Here is a 6,000-nt window from a genome sequence, read left to right as displayed (position 1 = left end):
ACACTCACACATATGCACACACACACACACACACACACACTCCCTGACATACACACATTCACATACATGTCCACACACTCACACATATTCACACACACACACTCATACACACATTCACATACATGTCCACACACTCACACATATGCACACACACACACACACACACTCCCTGACATACACACATCCACACAGGCACCCAAATATAATTCACACACATGTTCACATACATTCACATGCTCACACACAGATTTTAGAGTTTTGAATGGTTCATGCCCATGATCCTAGCAGAAAGAAGGAGGAAGAGGAGGAGGCTGCAGCTTTGGAAGCACAGTTGGGAGTTCAAGGGCAGCTTGAACTATAGTGTAAGTCCCTGTTCCAAACAAACAAACAAACAAACAAACAAACAAACAAACAAACAAACCAACAAATGAAAACCCAAATAAAACCAACCAACCAAACAAACAAAAACTCCAAAACTCCAAAAAGCCAAAAACCAACCAACCAAACAAAAAGCCCTGCGTGTTGTTCTGGATCTGTGAATTGGATCAATACCTGTTTTTTTTTTTCTATTTTAAAATTTTTTATTTTTAATTTTTGATCTGTTTTAACTATCAGTCACTAATGTTTAAATCTCCTCTTATGATAGTAGGTTGTAAATTCTTTAAAACCTCTATGTTTTGTCTTAGATTATTTAGAGTTATATTGTTATGTGTTAGGTTCTGCTTCTGCCCCCTTTCATCCTCTTCCTTCTTGTGATGCTGAAGTGAAGTTCAAGGCCTTCCACATGCTGGTGTCTTAGGAACCCACGCTCATCCCTGGGGGATTGAGATGAGACACCATGACCAAAGCGTCTTGAGGAGGAAAGGGTTTATTTGACTTACACTTCCACATTAGTGTTTAATATGGAAGGAAGTCAGGATAGGAACTCAAACAGGGCAGGATCCTGGAGGCCATGGAGGGGTGCTGCTTCCTGGCTTGCTCCCCATGGCTTGCTCAGTCGTTTTCTTATAGAACCCAGAACCATCATCTCAAGGAGCCCACCATGGGCTGTGCTCTACCCCATCAATCACTAATTAAGAAAATGTCCTTGAGACTTGGCTATTGCCTGGTCTAATTGAGGCATTTTCTCAATTGAGGTTCTCTGATCTCCAGTGATTCTAGATTGTGTTGAGTTGATATAAAACTAATCAGTACACCAGTCAAGCAGTCAACCACTGAATCATGCCCCAACCCCTCACTGGGAGACTCTAGGCAGGGGCTCTACCACTGAGCCACACTCCCAGCCCCTCACTGGGGGATTCTAGGCAGGGGCTCTACCACTGAGCCACACTCCCAGCCCCTCATTGGGGGATTCTAGGCAGGGGCTCTACCACTGAGCCACACTCCCAGCCCCTCATTGGGGGATTCTAGGCAGGGGCTCTACCACTGAGCCATGCCTCCAGACTATAAGGAGTTTTATATCATCTTATATCTTGTTCTTTGTTCATCAATATTACTGTTGTTGCTGATAATTTTCTTTTGTCATGTCGTTTTGTCTCATAAGTGTAACAAACAGCTTTTCCTTCAGCAAAGCATTAGGCTAATGCATAGTTTCCCATTGGCTCTTGGAATTCTTTTATTTATATCTTGGGTTAAGATATATGATTCAGACTTGGGTTCTTTTATTTATATCTAGCCCCTCAATTGGCCTGGAATAGTCTAATTATTTATCCTTAGCAGTTACCTTTAACACTGTAAACATTTTATTAGAAGATAACATTTGCATTTTCCTCAGATGCTGGAGAGTTGGTTGGTTCTGAGTCTTTGCTGGACTTGGGTTGAGGCCCTCCACTTGTCTGTGACTTGACACAGATTGAGGCCATTGCCATCACATCCATTTGCTTGGCTTCTGGGTTCACTGGTATCCATGCTGCCCTCAAGACCAACTGTGAGCTCATGGAGAAGTCACGGAGAGTCAGAGTAGGATTAATCCCCCCTCCCTGTTAAAGCAGCTGGGGTAACACTGGGCTTGGCTTCTTTGCAGAAGCCTTGGCTAATGTCAACAATGTGAGCACTGGGTAGCTCTGTAGGGTGGTGGCAGGGGGTTGGGGGAATTTGTTTTGGTGACTGGTGCAGAAGAAGGTTCCTTGTCTTCTGTCCATCGGCGCCGCCGCTGCCCAGACAAGAAAGAGAAATCAAAGAGAGAAGAATGTGAGGAGTCTGATAATGACACAGACGTTGTTCTTTGGGACTAAATTAAATAGTGCTGAGCTATTAGGCCAGGCACTGTGGCTAGTCCCAGTGTATTTAGGAGTCAGGGCAATTGGATCTAAGTTCTAGGCCAGCATGAGCTATTCTTTAGGAAATATTGACTTGGCTTTTATTTGGTTGTATGTGTCTGTGTGTCTGTGTGTCTCTCTCTCTCTGTGTGTGTGTGTGTGTATGTGTGTGTGTGTCTGTCTGTCTCTTTGTGTGTCTGTGTGTCTCTCTGTGTGTGTGTCTGTCTCTCTCTGTGTGTGTGTCTGTCTGTCTCTCTCTGTGTGTGTCTGTGTGTGTGTGTTTGTCCGTCTCTCTCTCTGTGTCTGTGTGTCTGTGTGTCTGTGTCTGTGTGTCTGTGTGTCTGTGTGTCTGTGTGTCTGTGTGTCTGTCTGTCTGTCTGTCTCTCTCTCTCTCTCTCTCTGTGTGTGTGTGTGTGTGTGTGTGTGTATGTGCATATACATGCACAGAGGCCAGAAGAGAGTGTCAGACTTCTGGAGCTGGAGTTATGGGCAGTTGGGAGCTGCTTGACCTGGGTGCTGGGAACTGAACTCTGGACCTCTGCCAGAGCGGTGGCAAATGGTCTTTATCACCGAACCATCTCTCTTGCTCCTTGACTGTGTCTCTGAAAGGTTCTCATGAACAGTGCTTGACCTGTGTCCAGCACACGCAGCTGTTCCAATCTCTGCAGTCACTGGCATTTCCAAAGTTTTCCGTGCAGAAAACATGTGTTTGGCTTGTATTGAAAAGTAGGAATCCATGCTCATCAACATTCCACAGTTACATGAGGAGTCATGCAGAACCCCCACAAAAGCCTACACCCCACTCCCTTGAGCCCTAGGATTGCCAGAGACTTTGGTTCAGAGTCCAGTTTGGCTCTGGTGCTGGATCGAATGAATGATACTGGTTTGAACAAGTAAGATCCGGGGAGCTGGAGGGTGATCTCCCTTGTTCTGACTGCAGCCGCGCCTTCCTTCTGTTAGCTTTCGGACTAGAGGGATTAAACTTTTCCTCCCTTCTGTGTCACCTGTCTTTGGGTGGCAGTTTGCCAACCACGAACCTCCCCCTTCCAAACAAAACAAACTTCAAACAAGTTGCATCTACAGTCTGCTCCTCAAGCTGTGACTGCAGATGTTTACCATGACGGGTGGAGATAAATCTCAGCCTCTTCGGCGAGATTCACTTCCATGGAGAGGTCATGGTACTGTGTGTGAATATGAGCGCACAGTGATCTCAGCTTCTAAGGTTTTAGGTGCTTCTGATTTTAATAGCATGGGCATTTGAGATGCTCGGATTCTTTTTAAAAATGTATTCTTTCATGATTACACACACACACACACACACACACACAGACACAGACACAAAACTTTGATCACATCTTCTCTATCCTCCTCCTCTTGTATACAACCCCATCTTTTTTTTTTAAAGATTTATTTTATGTATATAAGTACACTGTAGCTGTCCTCAGACACACCAGAAGAGGGCATCAGATCTCATTACAGATGGTTGTGAGCCACCATGTGGTTGCTGGGATTTGAACTCAGGACCTCTGGAAGAGCAGCCAGTGCTCTTAACTGTTGAACTATCTCTCCAGTCGCCCCCATCATCTTTCAAACTATCTTCTACTTTCACGTTTGTGTGTATGCATGTGGGCAAATGTGTATGTGATTTTATATATATATATATATATATATATATATATATATATATATATATATATATAGAGAGAGAGAGAGAGAGAGAGAGAGAGAGAGAGAAAGAGAGGGAGAAAGAGAGAGACCCACTGCACTTAATTAAAATTTCTTGCACAAGCGTGGGTGCAGTTATTTACTTTAGTATACACAGCTTACCAGAGAGTACATAACTGAGGTACTCAGGGAGCATGGGATCTTATGATCTCATCCCCATCTACGATGAAGTGCTGACAGGCCCAGTCTCCTGCCAGTCTTGTTCAGGAAGCTGCTGTTGCAGCGATCACTTGGCTGTGAGACACATGGGTTTCATAGCACTCTTTCTGGTTCCTCAGCTCTTACATTCTTTCCAACTCCTCTTTTGCAACATTCCCTGAGTTCTGCAGGTGCTGAGGTAGATGTTCCATTTATGGCTGAGTGCTTAATGGCCAGTTGTGAGTCTCTGCATGAGTATGTACTTATTATATAAGATGATGGGTTTCATTATGACAGCTCCTTTAAAAATATGCTCCTCTCTCTCCATATATATATATACATATATACATACATATATACACACATACACATATATACATATATATATAAATTTAAATTAAAAATTTCTTTGGTGGGTGGAAGATCACTGGGTTTGTTTATATCAATATAACCAAGCACACGAGTAACATGTGCTACACCTTTAAGTAGGGGGTCAGATTGTTGCAGCTCCTTATAACCATGTGGAGCTAGGGCTGTGAATATGGTTGCAGTGAGACTAAGTGTGATGGCTAGCTTTAATTGCCAACTTGATTTAACCTAGAAACAACTGCATGAGAGTCTCAGTAAAGGATTGTCTGTGTTTGGGCTGGACTGTGCAGCATGTCTGTGGGGGATTGTCTTAATTGATCGATGTATGAATTCTAGCCCACTGTGGATGGCACCATTCCCTAGGCAAGAGGTCCTGAACTACATGTATAAGAGTTGAGAAACTGAATTGAGCGCAGAGAAGCAAGTGGGCATGAGCACATGCATTTCTCTCTGTTTTTGACTGTGATGTGACCAACTATTTTAAGTTTCTGTAATAATGGATGGTAACCCAGAATTGTAAGCTGAAATGATACTTTGTTTTCCCCCCAAGTTGATTTTTGTCAGGGTATTTGATCATAACATCATAAACAGAACTACCGCACATACCTTCCAAATCCTAGGCTAGTAACTCCACTTCAAAGCAAGCCACCACTTAGATGGTCTAGTCCCTAGACTGCAAAATAAGCCACCTTTCCCACAGCTCGACAGTGTTCCCTGAGATCATTAGAATATCTGACAAGGGAAGGGGTGGGGTGCGCATGCACAGAACATTGCCAGTCTTTCCTGTTTTTTGTGTGTTTCAGCCCAGAGTCACCCTTACTGTTCTGACACTAGGCAGTACTCTGAATCCAGAATTGCATAAATTTTAATGTTAACTTATCGACCTTATGTAAAGCAGGGGCTTGGTAAGCAGGGAGTTGGAGATGGAGGAAATACTGGTGTGCAGTCATCTCATAATAAACTCATTTTACTCATCAAGGGGGAATCCCAAATAAGTCATTGTTTGGACTGTAGACGCTGTCCCAGTTTGAGGGAAAATGTTAATTTTTACAGCTCTCCCCCCCCCCCCAAAAGAAGCCACAAAACAGTGTTTTTTTTTTTTATTTTTTTCCTTCATCTTTATTAAATTGGGTATTTCTTATTTACATTTCAATTGTTATTCCCTTTCCCGGTTTCCAGGCCAACATCCCCCTAACCCCTCTCCCTCCCCTTCTCTGTGGGTATTCCCCTCCCCATCCTCCCCCCATTACCACCCTCCCCCAACAATCACATTCACTGGGGGTTCAATCTGGCAGGACCAAGGGCTTCCCCTTCCACTGGTGCTCTTACTAGGCTATTCATTGCTACCTATGAGGTTGGAGCCCAGGGTCAGTCCATGTATAGTCTTTGGGTAGTGGCTTACTCCTGCAAGCTCTGGTTGGTTGGCATTGTTGTTCATATGGGGTCTCAAGCCCCTTCAAGCTCTTTCAGTCCTTTCTAAGATTCCTTCAACGGGGGTCCCATTCTCAGT

Source organism: Rattus norvegicus, chromosome 1 (assembly GCF_036323735.1).
Source record: "Rattus norvegicus strain BN/NHsdMcwi chromosome 1, GRCr8, whole genome shotgun sequence".
Classification (NCBI taxonomy): Eukaryota; Metazoa; Chordata; class Mammalia; order Rodentia; family Muridae; genus Rattus; species Rattus norvegicus.
This window is presented reverse-complemented; position numbering follows the sequence as displayed.